General features: G+C 43.5%; 1 long non-coding RNA gene across 1 annotated transcript; it reads left to right on the plus strand.

The window, feature by feature from the left end:
• The first annotated feature begins 9,322 nt into the window (after positions 1-9,322).
• Positions 9,323-16,780, plus strand: LOC142413354 (uncharacterized). The gene is made up of 3 exons (XR_012776798.1): positions 9,323-9,456; positions 9,755-9,877; positions 16,656-16,780. It is a non-coding gene; the product is annotated as an uncharacterized LOC142413354 (long non-coding RNA).
• The last annotated feature ends 3,452 nt before the right edge of the window (positions 16,781-20,232 follow it).

The raw sequence follows: 20,232 nt of genomic DNA on the forward strand, positions 1-20,232 counted from the left end.
AACTCGGATGGCTCTAACTCTTTGGCTCTCGTTGCCTAAGGGTGTAATTATTATCAGTCAAGGCAGGGTAGCTGCCCACGGTTGCCCAATGGGATGGGACTGCACCATGCTGGAACAGCCCTGGCTTTGGGAAGCCTTGGAGAGGTGCTCCATCGTAGGGTGGTGGCTCGTCTGTGAGTATGCAGCATCCTGATGTTCACTGCCCACCACCCAGGGAAGCTGTAAAATGCCCTCAGCCAAGACGGTCTGAAACTTATGCTTATTGAGTAGACTTTAGAAAGAAAAATCTATCAGCATGTGACAAGGATTATTTTAATAATCTAAAATCTTATTGCTTCTGGAACATCTGCTCTTTCATGGAGCAAACAAATTGGTTTTAATTTCATTGCCATGAGTTCATGGAAATAAATTTGAAAAGCTTGAAAAGCAGTATCAGTTAGGATAACAATGTTATCTTTTTCACATCTATAACAGTGCTCATAAAAGGGAAACTGCATGAAACATAAAGCAAATAGAAATACCTCAAATCTCAGCCCCTTGAAATATTTCCAGCTAATGCCCCCTCTTAGTAAAATAAAACTTCACCTGACTTTTAACTTTGCAGAGGAAAGCAGTGTTATCAAGTGCTGTTTCTTTTTGAGACGATGCAAGAAGATGTTGTTACTCAGTCATGTTCCTTGCCTAGACAGAGGCAAAAACTTTCCTGCTGTATTTTAATTAGTTCTGAACCTATGCTGATGAGAAACAGAGTACGGTATTGTTATTAAAATTCATGCTTTATAATCAGTACAGTTAGTACGGTCTCTGAGAACTGCAAGCTAAAGGACTTTTAACTTTGGTTAATAGTGGAATTATCTAACGCATGCTATCATTTAACCCGTTGCTAAATTTTTAAGTGGAGAGAAAGGTTGTGATCATGCGAAATTATTACATTGAGATCTTAAAAAGAAAGGTTGTGATCCTTCTCAAAGGCCACATCAGGCCAGCTGTTAATTATGAATGCTCATTAATTGTAACAGATTGTCTGCCATAAAATCTCTTTAACTGAACTTTTGAACTGACCCTCCGTAGGGCAGTTTTGACAGATATAGGAGGGACTGTCCCTTTTAAAATGCTGGGTTTTTATCTCTCGTGGCATCCGTATTTAAAATGAAGGAAAATGACTAATGAAGTTAAGAAACTCATTCTTTAGAAGATCAAAGTAATAAAATTCTGTTAATTCCCTTTGAGACAAAACTATGGATTATAGCTAAGAGATTTTTCCCTGTAAGTTTTTATTGCATTTTAAAACTCTCTAATTGTTCCCCAAGACAGTCTTCCTTTGTATTTTGCTGTAAACTAATTTGCTGGAGCGTCAGGAACCTAAAAAAACCTGTAGGACAAAGCCTATCATATATTCTTCCTAAGAACCAAAGTAACACCATATTCCTCCTTAACAAAACCCGGCACAGGCTGTTTGGTTTAACGGAGAGCTCTGCTGGCATTAGAGTACACAAAATCCACGTTCATAGAAAGAGGGAGATAAATCTTGGTATTTTCGTTTCGCTTTTATACCTCTGGTCTTCTCCACTCTGAGCTGCCTCAGTCTTCTCTTTTTGTGGTTCGAGAATCTTTGCTGAATGTTTCTAGGGTAAATTTCAGCTGAATTTCTTAAAATCAGCCTTCCCAAGTGTATTTTTGTGTCCCCATCTATTTTTGGGGAGTCCTGGAGAGTAGGGAGGGCCGGAGACGCTTGGCTGTTGAACCTCGGGAGCGCAGATGCCTTGTGCGCACAGCCAGCGATAACCGCGTGGTTGCGATACAAAGAAATTTGGCTGTAGTTTTTATCTGGCTTTAACTGGAGTTTTTAACTCTTCCAGTGCCAGGTTATTCCTAGAGCCTCTGTCATTGCTTTGCCCTGTGTAGTATTGCATTTGGCTGCAATATCACAGATCTGTGCGGTACCCACTCTGTAGCCTGGAGGTGCGCATCTTTTCAATTACTGACAAATTTCCGTAGAAGTGTTGTTCCCTTTGATATTTTAGAAAAACCTCGTAGGATGAAAATGTTGCATCAATATTTTTAATGATTGTTTAGAGAGCGAAGTGTTTGGACCTACTTGAAAATACTGCTGGGCACCTATTGCGTGTGTAGGTGCCTAAATATCTGAGAAAAACGACCATCTGGTGTCTCTGGACTTAGATCCTCAGAAAATATGTAGACTACTGGAACGAAGGGAATTTAGGCACATACAAACAAATTTGACTCTTAATGTCTGTCTCTCTAATGTTCAGAGGAAGAATATACAAAGGGCTCTGATACCTTTGTACTGTCTGGATGTATTTTACACATAACATTACGGAAGATTAGCAGGAAAAAAAACCCATATATTTTGTACAAGTATTCTGCCCTCCACTTTTAACATACATTTGAGCTCTTACTTTACAAAATACGTAATTTCTTACCTGATGCCTACGTAGTATTTCCAATTACTTCTAAGTCAATTAATTTCTGAAATAATTTTGAGCTACCTCAAGCTGCTTCTCCTCCTTAAAGATTTTTTTTTTCTTCCATCCTTTTCTAATAGAATTTCAGATTTGGTCTGTTAATTTACGTGGAACTCCTGGCTTGGCTATAAGAGAGGATTTGGCCTCGGCGTGCTGGAATACAAACCATTGTGATGTTAGAAAACTGAAATCAGTCCTGCTGTATGCGTGCCTTGGTGCAGAAGACAGAAACGTTAGTACCCCGATGCAGAACATTTTCTCGTCTGTGCATGGTGTCACTGCTGCAAAGCAATACGAAATCCTGTAATTCAGAGCTAAAGGCCGTATTTTGCCAGATCTGGGAGGATCTCTTCTCCCAAAAGAGATCTGGGTAACTCCCAGTCGGTGAGTGCCAGCATTTTAGGGTTTTTTATGTTTGGTCCCTAGATTAAGTGAACCCTGAGAAACACTGGAAAAAAGCCACTCCTAAGCCTAGAAGTTGTTCCAGCTTCTATAGGGGGAAGCCTGGGACAGGGAATTAGGAAAATTATTATTCATTTCAATGGTGGCTCTTTAAATATAGGACAACGTATTGATTCTGAACCTGTTACATGACCATTTTCCTGCAGTGTTGGCACTATTTACTGCCAAAATTAATTAGATACTCATTGATGCTGGGCCAATTCCCTGACTTGCACATTGTCAATCAGGTAGAAATCCAAATGTTCACCCACTCTCTAAACCGTTTTCTTTCTCTCTGACACCATCAGAAGCACATGACACATCTTGTGGATCATGTGGAAGAAAATCAGATATTCTCTCCTTTTCACTCTGATGGAAAAAAAAGCCCCATGATTCTCAACTGTATAATTGTTTCCTATAAAATAAATTACTTTATCTGTCTTAATACTGTCACACTTCTCCAGTGATCTACTTCTTCCATCTGTGTGCATAACTGTAATCTTTTCTACACCTACTCTATGTACTCTCAAGTGTCAAAATCTAGCCTCAATCATTCCTGTCATTATTCTCTTGTTCCTGATGGGATAGCGGGCAAAACATCACATTCCTCAGACCTCTTTGGGTAATTTCTGGGCTCACTTTGCAGCGTTTACGCCAGCTATCAGAAATACAACATGCCTGAGTTTTGTTTTGGTTTGGTATTTGTCACCTGAAATCTTCCAGTTATTACTCTTGAAACGACTGGGTATTTCTATTGCTGTGTGCGCCTTGTTTCCATCATGACTGCTGCTGCAGCTAAGCGTAACTTCAGGAGATATCCACATTACCCAAATCCTATGAAAGTTGACTAGCTGTTTCTTATTGAGTAATTCTGTGTGACTCATGCTTTGTTCTCTGATATAATTTTTTACACTCATTTGCAGAATATTGTTCAGACAACTGAGCTTACTTAGCCCAATCACCATCTTCTGTAGCGAGACAGTGCAATCACTTTCCTCTTTCACAAAGCCGTTGCAAGAACAATGGGGTGACCCATAAATTACGACCATCTTGTTTTCCTTAAAATACGGATTATACTTGGCTAAACGAAATAACTGCAGGAAAAAAGAAACCCTCTTGGAAGCTATGCATCTTCATAGTTTAATGTGACAACGTGCCTCTCCTGCTGAGCTGTGACCTACTTTGCTCATAAAATGCTCTCATTACCTTCCCCCAAACACGAGCCTGTCGGAGCCTCAGAAATTGTCACCTCGGGATCCGAAGTGTCAATCACTAACGATCGGTCCTGCAATGGTTTCCTTGTGATTCACTCTGTCGGGCGCTGCGCTGCTTGTCGCGTCTCATGTAAATACCCCTCTTCTCCTACAGTTGCTGTTTGTATAATTTCTTGTCTCTGCTCCAAATTCCAGCCTGCCCTCGGCATCCACCCCTCCAATTCAGAGCTGGATAAATTTTGCCATCTTGTGAGAGATTTTGATACATTTTTGGACTGATTTTTTTATCAGCTCAATTAAAATGTTTTGCTCTGCTAGTTCAAAACATTTCTCTCTCCCCCCCCCCTTCCTTTTTTATTATTGACAAGGAATCTTCTTCCTCTACCCAATATATTATGTGCATCAAAACTTGGTAGCATGCCTGCTCATGGAGAAACAGGAGACGAGATTAAGCATCAACAGCCGTGGGAATGACCTACAACATATGGGACATTTGGTAATTATCCAGTCTATGTTATGTAAGACATAAAATCATGCAGTTCTGCTAAAACATGTAAGTAGAGAGAAGGAAAATGATGGCAAATGACTGCTGCCAAAGATAAAGGTCCTTAACTGTACGTTCATATTTTTTGGCTCTTCAACAAATGCCTAAAATCAGCTTGTTGAATTCAAGTTTGTTACGTAGCAAAGGCTTGGCTTTGAAAGGTGTTTATTGATAAAAGAAGAGATGTTTGCAGCATAAATATCCACAGCTAAGAATGATTTGCAAATGTGTGACTGCAGGGACTGGCTGTAAAAGGAAGCCTGTGCTTGGTCTAACTCTGCTTCCGTTGGAGTCAGGGGAAAATTTCTGATGCGTGTCAGAAGACAGAAGGGTAAGCTGTGGACTTCCAAAAATCCTCCCACTCGCAATGTGTGGTATTTTATGTCCAAATGAGGCAGGCACTTATACTTCCAGATGGGTGAAGTCATCAGAGTAGAGCAAACTTGCAGCAAGGAGAGCTGTAAAGTTACGTACACAATAGATCTCTTAGTAAGGAAAATTAGGACATTCTGTCCTACCAACAATGGATGTTGAGTTGGCCATTACAATACAGCAAATGAGATGGGACAAGTCTGCCAAAGACCCAACATGTAGCTGTTTCCACTGTCACAATTTTGGTCAGAATTTCATTTTTAAAGAACCTGATGGTTGCCGACCTGTCTTGAAAATCTGCTCTGCAGCCTCCAAACACATATTCAAATTCTTGCCTTAGTTAAGCGTCACAGCACTCGCACATAAAGACTTGAGTTTGTCCGTCAGGTTGTACATTTGCAACTCAACCAAAGATACCGATCACAGCATTCTCATCCACAGGGAAACTGGGCTCCTCAGCAGAGCTGTGAGGAACCTCTTCCCTGGTTATACAGGGAGTCTTGGCGCCTGCCTTGGTGCTAGGGGAAATGGCTGAAGTTGGTGGAAAGACTATCCACTCCTGTGATTTCTACAGGGAATTGTTTTTCCCCCAAAGTACTTAATGTTGTTGAACTTAGTAATGCATTGGAAAACCACCTTGCATGCATAATGATTTAAGGACCTCAAATTAATTTACAGACTCCCTCTGGGAGCTGGTCCAGTGTGTAATATGCTCCCTGAAATTGGAACTTTGAGTTACATTAAAGAGTCTTATTGTACATTTATCAGCGTGAAATTTGGATGCCACTATGTTGTTGGGAAGTAGAAATATCGTATAATAATATATACCATTATTTTTAAAAACGTGTATCTTTGTAATTAAAGAAGGTATGTACAGAAGTGGCAGAGTGAAAGTCAAAGTATTTGTAGACCATGTGTTTAACAATACAGCCCAAATGTTCAGTCCTGGAGTATTCTGTTACACTAAGGTATAGCCTTCCATGTTTTAAATGATCAGAAGTTACCCTTTGCAATAATTCTGAAACTCTTTACTTAGTACTTAGGAATTCATTTTGTATTATGCTTTGCCTGCTTATGATATGGCTTTACTTGGATTTACAGAACTCATCCTTGCATATAGAAAGAAGCTGTCTGCACTGTACCTTCTAGGAATAAAAGGCTGTAATCTGCTGTACTTGGGTTAATAAGTATTTTATTATTCATAGTTTCAAATATTCTCCTGGTGAACCTCAGCACCTGTACTTTCTGAAGATAATGCCTGATTCAGGGATGAAAGTTGTCCTCCAAGTTATGAGAAACACGACCCAGCACTGCCCTTCCTCAAGAAACCCCCGAACAATTGCCGAAGCGTTGCTGCATTTTTCCTCTCACTGCGGTGTACTTCCACCCACTGCCGCACATTGTATCGAGAGAACTTTATTTATAAGAAATAAGTGACAGGTAATAACTAACTCCTCTCTGAGCTTGCAGGAGCCTCAGCATCTTTCGTGGCAGCGGAGCCAAATGGTGATGTCCTGTGCTGTTCTCACCAAGGAATAATACGGAGCTCCTCAACCAGGAGGTAACTGTGGCACTGTGATGGAGGGAAGACAACCAGATCCCTCTTGGTCCCACTGCCCTGCGCTTCCCAGGGTCTGGGAAGAGAGACTGCAAGAGGGGGAGGGTGTGGGGTAGATGAGGAACATCTTCCTAGCACCATCCAGGGCCATCTTGACCCGGAGATGCTCAAGAAAATAGTTCATCCAACACCTAGGTGGCTGGGTTAAAATATCTGGTGTGATATGCAGAAAAGAAGGGGAGGGCACTGGGTTATAGCTCAAAGCACGATCTACACTGGAGTTCATTTATCAATAGCGGGTCAGACGCTGCTTGCCTTCCTCATTTCGAGTTGTTCCTTACTCTGCAGTTGAGTTCATCGATTTCCCCAGGGCTACTCACACTCTTAAGTACCAACTGTTGTAAGTAAGGCTGAGAGAATCGTACCCTACTCCCTCGACTGTGTTTCAGACCTCTTTGTCCATCCCCTGAAATTTCAATGCCATCTACTCAGAGTGCAAAAGTGAATTGTGTCAAAGACCTTGGGCTTAGATAAAAGACTTAGTTGTTGTTTTAAAAAAATAATTTATGAAACTGCCTCTCAAAATGCTGCAGATTCACTTTTCGGATATGCAATTTTCATTCTCTTGAATTTTTTGACATACGGTTATGTAAAGCATCTAATAGCAAACTCTATCCATTTACACCTTCCAGAAGGCAGTAACTTCAGGAGTTAATGCAGAATTATTTTTAGTACGTATTCAAGTTTATTCATGCTGAAAGGTGGTACTTATCTTTTGTAATTTTAGAGTAGTTATTTGAATAAAAACATGAGTATAGTTCCATTTTAACTGCCATGTGACATTTGGGAGCTGGTTAAAACCTCTCCCAAGATGAGAAAATCTCAGCCTTTTTTTCTTTGCAACATCTCAGCGGTACACACAATACCTGTGTATGTGTTTGGACCTAAGTCTGTAAATGCACAAAATATGAGTAATCTCCTATATACTAAAAGAACATTGTACCATAAACAATGAAAGTATCCATCGGCCAGAAGAAAGTGCAATTTTCAGTGTTCTTTGTAGGAAAAACTTGTTGAAGCTCAATTACCCTTTTGAGTCCAAATTCCGTATTAAACTGTCACCAGAGAAGTTGTTAGATAAAAATCTGTGGCTGAGTATTTTCCTTAGAGCTGGGTAAATATTTCTGTTAGCCAAGTAGCTGAGCCCTTTTTCAGTTCATAGACTATCTATGCAGAGGTTGCAAGTTTCTCATGTTTTGGGGTCACTGTTTAGATAAGCCTTATGCTGCTGTTTCTACTCTCTAGTGGAACAGTGAAAAACAAGGGGTCTGCAAAATCAGCGTGTAATTTTGGTGGAAGGAGTTTAACTGTTTGTCCAAGAGGACGCGCAGGGATTTGGCTGGGACAGGCTAACGCGAAGGCAACAGCAAAAGGTCAGCAAAATGTATTTTGCAAAATTTTCTTTGTTCTGAGTTTGATTTACAAGAAGGGGAATCTAAACCTCTTATTTAGAGATAACCGTGGGTCTGACACTGGAAAAAGCTATGCAGTAAAAATAATAAGTGAGTCATGATGATAATGAGGCTATAGTTATGCAAGACCAAGTTAGCCTTATTTCCTTTGCAGGCAATGCACAATTGTACATTTTTATATTCAGGATAATCTGGGTTGCTCCTACTTTGGGGCTGTATTGATACCCCTGTGCAGTACCATCTTGCAGAGGAAAATATACCAGTATTCACAGAATAATGACTGTCACAGCCTTTTTCACAAGCAAACATACCATAAAAGTATTTGTACTGCTGGGTTCATTGACAGTAATGTTCAAAGAGGTATTTTACAATGTATTTCTTCTCCTAATCTATATTTCTATTCAGTGTATTTTGAAAGCATTGTCCAGCTCATGAACCAGACCCGTATATTCTTGTTTCATAGAATCAATCACAGAATCGTAGAATACCAGGTTGGAAGGGACCTCAAGGACCATCTTTCCTCGACAACAAACTCCCCTAGCTCCCACGCCACGTTTGGCCGTTGAAATCACGTAGCTGCTGTAGATCAGTGGAAAGCAAAGTCACGGCAATTCCTCGTGATGTGACCAATTCACAGGAACAGGACAGTGTGTTGACCGGTATTTGTATTCGACTCTCCCCTTGCAGCAGCTGAGAGGTTTAATAGACCGTTACTGCGAACGCACGCTATTTTCTTAGACCATTAACTGTGCGCGGTGTCAGGGGCAGGCACGGCAGAACTGGTCGCTCCGATGGAGGAGGTTTGGACCCCAGGTCTGCCCAGCTCCTTCCCGAGGGCTGTACCTGCCTCTCCGGCAGTATCCCGGCCCCTCCGCGTGCCTTCGGGTCTCCCCTGCAGCTGGTCCGACTCCCAGCAGATGACAGACAGAGCGGGTGTCTCCTTCAGCACTCATAAAACGTGAAACAGCCTTTACTCCAGCTGGGACAGCTGGGCTCAGCCCGCTGCTGGCTGCAGCCTTTGGTGTCAGGGCAGAGGGAGGGGAGCTCATAAATTCGTTCGGATGTGCCGCTAACTTTCACGCCAAGAGTGCGTATCTTTTCCTAATCCTTCGCCTGAATGGAATATTTCCATGACTTGTTAATGGAGCTAATTCCAGAAGACTGTAAAGAGGTCCCGGACTGAGTGAGCTATCATAATTCACTGGGATGAGACTCAGCAATGCACATGGCTGAAAAGAAAACTGAGGTAAATCCTCTTTCCCTCAGTTACAGGTATTTTCTGTTGAGTCTGGCATTTTCTTAGTGAGAACAAGCTGCAAGAGATGCTCCCTCCCTCTTAGCATTGCTGCTGAATAAGAAACAAACTTTGGTAAAACTCTTACTTAAATGAAGGAACCATTTTATGCATGCAGCTCCCAGGGGTCACGTGGGAGCTGTTGTGTTTTTCTTACCTTAATTTCAGTGTTATTTGGATTGTGGTTAACGTACTTAACTCCAAGCAGGTTACTGTTTTCTATTTACCATATATTCTTGCTAAATTCCTTATCTTCAACTTCTTAAGAAACTCAGGGCTTCCTTACTGCAAAGCTCTTATCAGAGACACTCCTGAGGAGTCAGTTCAGGTAACACATTCTCGTTTTTTTTGCTTTGGTTTGGTGTTTTTACAGCCAAATATTGTGCCAGCAGACACGTGGGGGAAAAGAGTCCCCGTGAGCTCTCCCTGACCAGTATCGAACAGGAACCCTCCAGGATCTCCCATCAATCCTGTCCCCTGCCAGCTCCTACTTCAGGTAAACGATATGAGGTGTTGTTGAACAGAGCCTCTGTCTAACCCTTTTTAGAAATATTTATCGTAAGGCTCATGAGATGCTTGCCTAGATCCTGCCAGCTTTGTTACCATCTCTAACCCCCCCGATCTACGGTTCGTTTGGACATGTTGTACCTGGAGGTGTCCATGTGCGGCCCTCCCCGTGCGGCAGAGATGTGATTTGTCAAGGACACTTGGACAAACAGAAAAAAATACCTCTGTGCACAGCTGTTTCATCCCTGCTGCAAAGTCAGGACAAGTAATCCCCTGGCTACGGAGAGAAATTAGGCCATATTTCTTCAGCTCCTTTGGAAATACCCATAGGTACGGTGGGATCCTTGAGTATGATAATTATCTGCCTCTCTTGATGTGATAAGAAAGTTGCTTTGTGTTGTGCTTTTCTTCCTTGGGAAGGTGGCATCCCTCCTGCCCCTTCACTGTTCAAAGGTGCATTTTTAACTTCAGGCAGAATCACATGCAGAATCGTATAGGTTGGAAAAGACCTTTAAGATCATCGAGTCCAACCATAAACTGAACACTACCAAGACCACCACTACACCATGTCCCTAAGCACCTCATCCAAACGGCTTTTAAATACCTCCAGGGATGGCGACTCAACCCCTTCCCTGGGCAGCCTGTTCCAATGCTTGACAACCCTTTCAGTGAAGTAAAATTTCCTGATATCCAGTCTAAACCTCCCCTGGCGCAACTTGAGGCCATGGGGAAAGCTTGTTAAACATAAACAAGAAAGCTTGTTAAACATAAAGGCCCATATACCGTGGTCTCCATCACTGGTCCACCCTCACCACAATGCTTTGTGTACACCAAGAGCCAGAGAAACATCCCAGTTGCCTGAGTAGCTCCACTTTTGTTCCCTCCTCAAGGGCATCTCTTCTCCCCTTCGGCCGTCTCATCCCGCACACCCACCTGTGCTCCCTGCTGAAAGCCCAGCAGCGCCTGCAGCTTGGCTCCTCCAGCAGGAACAGCAGAGCTAAGCAGCAACCCCAGCAGTGTTCATTTACCCCCGGGCCCTCCTCGTTTTGCTAATCTGTTCATTGAGTTAGTAATTGATAAATTGAGGCCATCTCCTCTCTTCCCTTTCCACCTGCATCGTTCCTTTCCCCCAAGGGCTGCGTCACCGTTCCTGCATCACTAGTCACAGAAATTGCTCTGCTCCTACTGCTGGTCTCTGCATTCAGTTTTTCTGCATTTCTGAAGCAGAGTTTTGAGAGGAATTACCTAAATCTGGAGAAACACCACTATGAATCAGACCCATTAGCTCCCTGATGTTTTATTCTTTTGTTCGGCTTCTCTTTAAATATATTTGGTGGGAAGTGACATGGTGAGACAGATCCAAAAGTCAATATCCGAACTTCCCCAGCTGAAGCCTTGGTGTAGCACATGAATTATGTACAGACTAGGAAACGGGCTCCCGTCTGCCCCTCCGCTCCTTGCTACTGACAATTTTAAGTCTGCCAGGAGTGAAAGCAAGGCAGGAACTTGTCCCTGCCCCGGTTACAAAAGTCTCAATACAAAAATTCATGTTTTTGCCCTGGGTGGGCTCCAAGCACACGGCAATCAGCAGGAACTGCTGGCAGCAGGGGGATGGTGGCTTTTGGGGCTTTGGAGAGTTACATTAAGTGCTGCTTTGTTTTTGAGCTTCAAGAAACCAAGAGAACAGCCCAACTTCTGCTTTTGCAGTGAAAATGATAGGAAGCTCCTGGCAGCGGTGCCAGGATGTTTCTAAATTGATTCTTCTTCCCTCTGCCTTTTAAGTCTCGTGAGACATAAAGTGGTATAATTTGTTTGTAAATTAACACAAGGTGGCTATAGAGATATGAAAGGCCTTTGCCAGGCTTAGTCCATTTACCACTTGTGAGCATATAATTTAATCAGTGGGAAACTTTTTTACTAAGTGCATATGAAGACTGTTAGCTAGGATCTTATTCCAGGCTCTGTGGCAGCCCTGGAGAGCCCAGCTTGGGCTGATATGGGATGAAGGGCCATGGTGGGCGATGGGTCAGATCCTTCCTTGGATACATTCACTCCTGCTCCCTAATCTGGTGTCTGGCATGTTTGACATAGCTCCGGATTTCAAAAGTCAAGGTGAAAAGTGATTTTTATCAGTCTTTACGGCAGCATCTGCATTGCTGTACAGGAGTGACCTGCAGGGCTGGGCCGACGGCCAGATTGCACGTTTTGGCTTGTCCAAGGATGATCGGAGTCGGTCGAGGGGTGGCCCCGGCTGGAAGTGAGGGGGCTCTGAGGTCTGGGGTGGGCTCGGTGGCTCCATCCAGCCTGTCTGGTTTCACAGGGGCCGCTCGCAGATGCACCCGGCGCTGCGGGAGCTCGGGTCGTGCTCGGGCTGCGGCGGGCGCTTGGTGCCCTGGGACCCCCCCGTCTTCCAGCCTCACCCCATCCCCTCCTGCCTCTTGGCTGCGCAGAGGGGATGTGGTAGGAAGGACCTGAAAGCAGCAAAGCAGCTCTTCCGTAATCCATTTCAGGTAGTGATTTTTCTTTCCTCCGTAAAGGACACAAACACCTCAGACGTTTTAGGGAAGATAGAGCTGATCGCAGTATTCACATGCCTCTTTGGTAAACTAAGAAAAATAGGAAAAAAAACCCAGCTCTTGGTCTTTTTTTTTATCTCTGTATCTGGCTTTATTTATACAATCCATCAAGAGGTATCTCACCAACAATATTATTTAAGCTGAAAGAGGAGACTCACTATTAGTCTCGAAAATTCATAAGATAAACAGATTTTGACATTTAATTTGTTGTAGCCAGTGGAAGAATAAATTAGTGAGCAAACATTGTGCAGAGAATATTTAAGCAAAAGAGAAATCAATGTTCTTTGTATGGGATCTTATACTAGGACCATATATTTTGCATGTTCTGTTTATTTTTGTATTGGGTAAGATGAAGTGTGCAGTTTGTATTGTTTGCTTAGGGAATAATTTAAACATAGCTAAGGATGGAGCATCTGTCGAACAACTCTTCAGTCAGTAAACAGTATAAGATATATTTTTATTAAACATACCCCAACTCTCTCCCTTTACACCCCTACTGCTGAGAACGGTAGGCACATGAATTATCTTCAGCAGAAGGCACCGGGCTTAGCTGTGCAGGAAGAAGGGGCTGCTTTGTTTCAGAGCTACGCATGCATCTAAATAATTTGCGCTGCGAGGAAAAGAAATGAGGGGTAGAGCTAAAGCAGCTGGGCTCCAGAAAAAATAATTCATGTCAGATAAGTGAACGCCTGAGGTACCATCCTCCAGAAGAAAGCAGAAGTGGGATTGGGCTGGTGGATAATAGGTTTTCCATTAGTGTCCCCAGGCCCACCGTTTCACTGAGCTGATGTTGGCAGACAAACGATGTTGGTACAAAAAGGGCTAACACGTCTCCTTGAGAGATGTGCCGTGCACCGCTATCTGCTGAAATGCTGGCATGGTAAATGCAAACAGGCGCCATGCAGGACAAGGCATTCCCCAAGGGGGCACGTGTGGCAGAAACTCAGGAAACACCACTGGGTCCGGTATAAAAGGGCAGGTTTGGGCTGTTGGGACTCTGCCCTCTGCGTCTGACAGTCCTCGGAGCTGCCTGTCCCCAGCCCTGCCTTCGCCTGCCCTGGCCTCCAGCACTGGTTCTTACTGTGCCAGAAAACACCTTGGCCCCCGTATCTGTGAAAAATCAAACACTGTGGTTATGCTTTTAAAAATCTCTTATTTGAAATCTACTAAATGTTGAGAAATTCTGTTTAAAAAAACAGGTAAGCCAGGTAGAGATGAACATACTGCTTCTGATTTTTTTTTTTTTTAATTTTAATAGCTTCTGTTAGAAAACCACACTCATATGAGTGTTATTTAAGTGAACACATGGTATAGACCATGAAGAAGTTTTGCTCTCTCTTCCCTCCATTTATTTGCCTGCAGCTCTCACCTACTTCTGACCTTAGTGATGAGGTCCTGGGGCGAGCTGGGGCTTCTAGCTACTGCTACCGTGTAAATGAGAAGACATAGTCAAAAGATATTTACACGTACAGCGTAGCTGTTTTGATTATTTCTAACGATGCATGTAGAATTCTCAAGTTCGGGTACCAATTAATTAATTATGCTCTTCATTTGGTCTAATGGGAACTGTGGTACAAACAAGGGAGATGAGGCTGGGACTGAGCAGCCCTTGCTGGGAACCAAATATGGAACAGCAGATGCTAGAGATTTTGCTGAGAGATTGGATTCGATTAACTCTTCTGCATTGTGAGTGCTATAAATCTGGGAGCTGGGTGGGCCAGGCTGATGAAGAGAGGTGGCAGATGGGATGAGGGGAAGATGATTAATAGAAATATAAGCAAGCAGCCTTCTATTAGCTCCTGCTGCGTGTTTTGAAATGTGTGGACTGAAGATAGAAGTATAGCAGGAGGTGGCGCAGATGGGAAGAGGACTGAGAACGATGCGAGCTAAAACCTGAGACGACAATCTCGGGATGTGAAAGTCCTCAGCCCCTTCGCTGTCAGCTCTGATGGGAGGCAGGTCTGTGTCAAAGGCATTAGGCGGAGGGTGCAGGTCAGAGCAAAGCTGCCTTCTCATTTTGTGTGTTTCGGTGGGGATGAGTATTGCAAATGGAGCCTGAGTAGATGCTAATGAGAGTTGAGGAAGAGTTGGCAGTGATGTGCTCTGAAGAGTGTTTGGTTTTAGTTTCTTCAGCAGCGGAGGAAGCAGAACGGGTTTTGCGAGGATGTCGCGGTTTAGCCCCAGCCGGCAGCTAAGCACCACCCAGCCGCTCGCTCACTCTCCCCCCCAGTGGGGTGCAGGAGAGAATCGGAAGAGCAAAAGTAAGAAAACTCGTGGGTTGAGGTAAGAACAGTTTAATAATTGGGAAAAAGAGGAAAAAGAAGATATCAAATAATAGAAATAATAATAATAAATTGTAGTGAAAAGGAAAACAACAAAAGAGAGAGAGAGGAACCAAACCCAGGGGGAAAAAAACCCAAGTGATGCAACCGCTCACCACCCGCTGACCGATGCCTGGCCAGTCCCCGAGCAGCCATCGCTGCCCCCTGGCCAACTCCCCCCAGTTTCTATACTGAGTGTGACGCCATATGGTATGGAATAGCCCTTGGCCAGTGTGGGTCAGCTGTCCTGGCTGTGCCCCCTCCCAGCTTCTTGTGCACCCGGCAGAGCAGGGGAAGCTGAAAAGTCCTTGATTAGTGTAAGCACTGCTCAGCAACAACTAAAACATCAGCGTGTTATCACAGCATTCTCATACTGAATCCAAAGCACAGCACTACACCAGCTACTAGGAAGAAAATTAACTCTATCCCAGCCGAAACCAGGACAGAGGATCATCTTTGGTTTGGGGGCCAATCTGCCTCTGTGCTGTTGCATATCATGTGTTAGCCTTCAGAAGTGCTTGACTGTCCACGTTGCTTACAAAGTTGGGAAGTGAAGAAGCAAAGGAAATATAAAACAAAAAAAAAAAAAAAGAAAAAAAGAAAAAAAAGGGATAAACAGGAATGTAGTCCCCCACTCCCTGGAAAAGAGGCTGAGAAAGAGGGATAGGAAAAGAGGAGCTGCAGCAGAAAAGCATTAAATAGACACCCAGACAGGCATAATGATAGAGACAAACTTTTAGATCAGTAAGAAACTGTGAGGCCAAGCCTGTTCAATAAAAAGCTGATGACAGGGAACCACAGGGATAGTATGCACTAAATGACACCATTTACCACTCTGCTTGCTATCCCTCATTATACTGCATTATGCTGTAGATCCTATTATATGCTTCTTAATGCAAATCTGGCCCCTGCTGTGTCAGGCACAACACACAGAAAGAGAAAGAAATCATTCCTTGCCCCAAGGAATTCATGATGGAGAGTAAGGAGTATTTCTATGAAAAATTGCATCGTCAGTTCTGTGTTGGAGGCTGTGGAAGACAGTGACAGGTGGACAGCATGTTTCTCAGAGTTCACAGTTTTGTAACAAAAGCAAATTATATATATAAAGTAGAAATGACTGTTGGCTGAGTAGATTACAAAAAGACCCTTGGGAGGTATAGTGGTTTCAATCTGTTGAGGGGGAATGATTCATTTTAGAGAGGCTGGAGATTTCATTTGATCTTAGATTTTAGTAGGCTACAAATCTTCACCCGTTCTAACTCAAAAGAACCAAATCCTACATGGTTTGGTGGTATTTGTGGCTTTCATTTCAAACTCGACAAGCCTTGGCAACTGCTTTTGCTTTGACATGGTGGCTTCTTTGATGCAGAACCCAAAAATTCAGTAGGTGATAAATGCCAGAAAAGAGAAGGATTCAGGTGAAGTCTTGCGATCCAAAATGATCTCTTTTTAAACAGCTCTGGGAAGTCTGTATAACACAACGGCAGCTTGAGATTAAGGGAGGAGCAGGAGTCAGCAAGAAGCGATGACAGGGAGGAGGCTGCGGTCAGCCCAGCCCAGCCCAGGGGTATCTGCTGGTGGCACTTGCAGATTCCTCTCAATAGGGAACCGAGAAGGACCCATTTAATGTAACCGGGTAAACAGCCAATGCCCCTGGTCTCAGCAACGAATTTCAGCAGGGAATAGAGAATGTACAAGAACCTAGCCACAGAGAGATTAACTGAATTTAGGATAAATAAGAGACCTTTGTTTGCAGCCCTTGGTAGGAGGAAGCTTGAAGACACGTGGTTGGTTTCAAGCAAAAATTGTTTGGTTTGGCTGGCAGGGAGCATCATTTGCTAGTTGTTAATAGGGATGTATTTGATGATAGCAGGAAAGTGAATTCTCCGTGAAGGAATGATTGCTACCAGGAGCTGGCTCGTAGCTACAGAAGGATGCATGCCAAGCCTGAGGTGCCCTTAACTACCCTAAGCAACTCTGTAAAGAACAAAATTATCCTGAGACCCAAGAGAGAAGAAGTTTCTTCTAAATTCATCTACTGTGGTAAGTGGGGTTTGACCGCTCTTTGCAAGAATGGCAGGGTAAGGTACGACACTCAACAAATTTCAGGGTATAAATTAAACAGCACAAAGCCTTGTCACACTTCTCCATACATAAATGTATGTTTAATTCATACATTTAATTGAGCAAATTCAGGAATGCGTAGCAGTGCAGGACTATGCTGCCCTGGGCCCTGCAGGGACTCCCTGCTACAGCCTCCTGGAGTAAAACCCAAGCCTTAGGCTCTGCCATTTGTACACTAAACTATATTTTGGAGTCAATCACTGAATGGGTGTGAAAACAGTGCAAATATTTCAGAGTAAAGGACTTCGATGGGAAATTCACGCCAGCCCTATAGGGCCTGGTCCAAAGAAAATACCCACTCAGGAGATAGAGGCTGAGGCCAGACTAAAACCCAGCGCTTAGTTCAGTCACAAGGAAATTGCTCTGACACGGTTTCCTCAGCTTAGTCAGGGTTAATTTGTTTTGTTTTGAAGAATGGGCCTTATTCTATAGAACTTGCCATATTCCATTTATTTGCATAAAGTCCTCATCAGTTGGAGAAGTTTCTTCCTTTGTTCCATTGCATTTGACAATAGAAGAGAATTTTCCTCTCTCAACTGGCAGATTAACCATTATAGTTAGTAAAAAATACTGTCCAGCAGGGTTAAGTAATTCCACTTAGATGGCTTTGACTTTGCTATGCCAATTATTAATTTTCATGAATTTCAAAATATGTTTTATGCTGATAAAGCTTCTTAAAGAGTTTCCTCTAAAGCTGTATTAAAGAAAGTGGCGCTTACATAAGTCCTTTGGAATACCTAATGTGCCATGGCTTTTGCTATAAATATTCGCTAGTTCATTATTTTCACTAAACTTCACAAGTGGGTAGGTATTGATTATTTTACCAGTTACAAGAGAAATGTCTTGGATACTTGCATACAGCCTGAATAAGCTTGCAAAGGAACCTGCTGCTTTCACTCTGGCCAAGTGGGCAATTATTTTCCTAGATTTCCTACCTTCTCTTTCCTCTTGAGTTTTCATATTTTTCCGCTTTTAGCTTGGAAATTAATTTGCTGCCTGTAAAAGGCACTTGACTGACAGGACTGACCCAGAAAACTCTCTCCCCCCAAGTCCAGAAAGGTTTTTCACACCAGGGAAGAACTAAAAAATGTGAGATTTTGGGGGTAACGTGGCTCCCGGCAGCTGGGTGAGGATCGAGGTGCCCCACAGCAAATCCCTCCTCTGCGGCACAGACCAGATTTAATGGCTCCATCTGCACGATGGAGCAAATCCTCACACAATTTGCCCAAATTGTCCTTGTTTATCATTGTCTCTGACTCCTCGCTTCAAACGCCTGCAGCCTTGGGGTGACGGAACGCTGGTCGAGCCTCCGCAGTGAGCTGAGAGTCGCTTTGGGGTGTTTGTCCACACAGTTACACACAACTTAAATATTCTGACCGCTAATTGATTCTCTGCTACTATCACTAACAGGCCCGATAAAGCAACCGAAGAGCTGTCAGTCTGGCGTGTTTTAGGCACCTTGGAGCAAATGTAACATGCCCAGCTGCTAATGAAACTGCTGCAGGACATCATGCGTGCTGCACTGGTGACGTGCTATCAGCTCTGGGGCCGTTTTGTTTGCTGCTTTGCTTTCCCCTGTCATTTTTCACACAGAAATAATTTCCAAGGTCTCCTGTTATAAAAGTATATAAAATCACCTTTCTCTGACAAAAAAAAAGAGACCCAACACGATGTATGGTCTTCTCACCTCCTCCACGGTTCAGGAGGTTCACAGACATCCTAGATGTGACCTGCAGTTAATCCTGAAGTTTCAGAGTGGAATATTTCCCTTATTTCTGAATATCAGAAGTGAGTTTGCTAATTAGGGAAAAAACAAGGTCTATCACTAGGGGAATATTTTAAGAAATCAGAAAAGTGTCGTTCTTCTATGAAAAATGACACTTAGCAATGATAAAATAATGTTTGATAGCAGCATAGGTTATTTGCTGCTGGTGTTGCAGAAGTCTGGAGCTTCAAAGGACTAGAAAAGCTTGATCTGCATTTTCAGCTTCATAAGGGAAAAAGAGGAAAAAGTAAAACATGTGATTCATTACTTAAAATAAGATAGTGGGTAGGAAGTGAGGGAAGATGACTCTCCTACCTTCAAATGGAAATATGTCCAGAGACCCATCTGGAATGTCTGAAAGAGCAGGCAGAGACGATAGTGCTGAGTTGCAGCTTTTTTGCACTAATTTCCACCACACCACCTTCACTCCTCTCTGAAATTACCTTCATGTCACTGAGCTCGGTTCAGTTGGGAACTGGGTTAGGCTGAACTGGGAGAAATTAATTTTAGTGGGGAGCAGGAGGACTTAATGCGAATGCTTGTGGCACTGACGATTCACATCCTGGATGTTTTGCACTGATTTCTCAGTGGAGACAAGCCCTGGGGATCTGACTTTGATTATCTGAATCAGGCAGCTCCAGATTACCTTAATGTCGTGCTGACTTCATCTGGACCGCTCGTGCAGGCAGGGTGCATTAACCACGCGGCCGAGCGTGGCCGAAGGCAGCCGAGATCGGGTCAGCTCCAGGTGCTTGGTGAAATCCTGGGAAATTGCCTAGTCTGGTATGAAACTGCGCCAGAGGAGACTGGAACAGCAGCATTTGCTCGTGATGGATAAGCCCTAATTTATTTCCGCTCTAAGAGGTTTTGGAGACAAGGTTACCCTATAAATAATGTTTAAATTGTAATTTTGCTAAATATCCTTCTCCTGTAGAAAAAAATAAATTGCCGCCTTCTTTCATTATTCCAGGTAGTCAGTAACACATCCTCAGGTCCCATACTGTCATTTAATTTACACAATATATCTGTATTTTTGTATAATATGTGTATGTATATATGTATATGTATGTATGTGTTAGTGTGTGTGCGTGTATATATGTTTATCGGGAGAGAGATAATTCATGGCGTGATGCCTGGTCCAGCTAGGATCTTCACAGGTCCGTCAGAGCCAAGGCCACTGCTGTACCCACTGCAAGGTGACGCTGGCACCAGCCCTGCGGGACAGTGCGTGGCATCTTCAGGAATGTGTCATCGCGGCGTTTGCTTCTAAGAGGATTTCCTCGGGCTCGTAAGAAATGCAGAGATGCTCTTTTCCTGATAAGCAACGGACAAAAAGTGACTGAAAGCAGACATCAGAGACACCAGCGCGGAGAGGGAAGGGGACAGCCCTGGCTGTCTGTCCCTGTTTCCAGGGCAGCTCAGCCCGTGCAGTGTCAGTGTGGTGTCGGCAGCGCGTCAGGCTGCGCGCTCGGTGTTTGATGTGGCACATGGAGTGAGTGAATTCCGGTCTGAACCTCTTCCTAGAAAGCCTGAGATATGGTTTTGCTCTGATCTCAAG

The sequence above is a fragment of the Mycteria americana genome, chromosome 8, assembly GCF_035582795.1.
Source record: "Mycteria americana isolate JAX WOST 10 ecotype Jacksonville Zoo and Gardens chromosome 8, USCA_MyAme_1.0, whole genome shotgun sequence".
In the NCBI taxonomy this organism is placed as follows: domain Eukaryota; kingdom Metazoa; phylum Chordata; class Aves; order Ciconiiformes; family Ciconiidae; genus Mycteria; species Mycteria americana.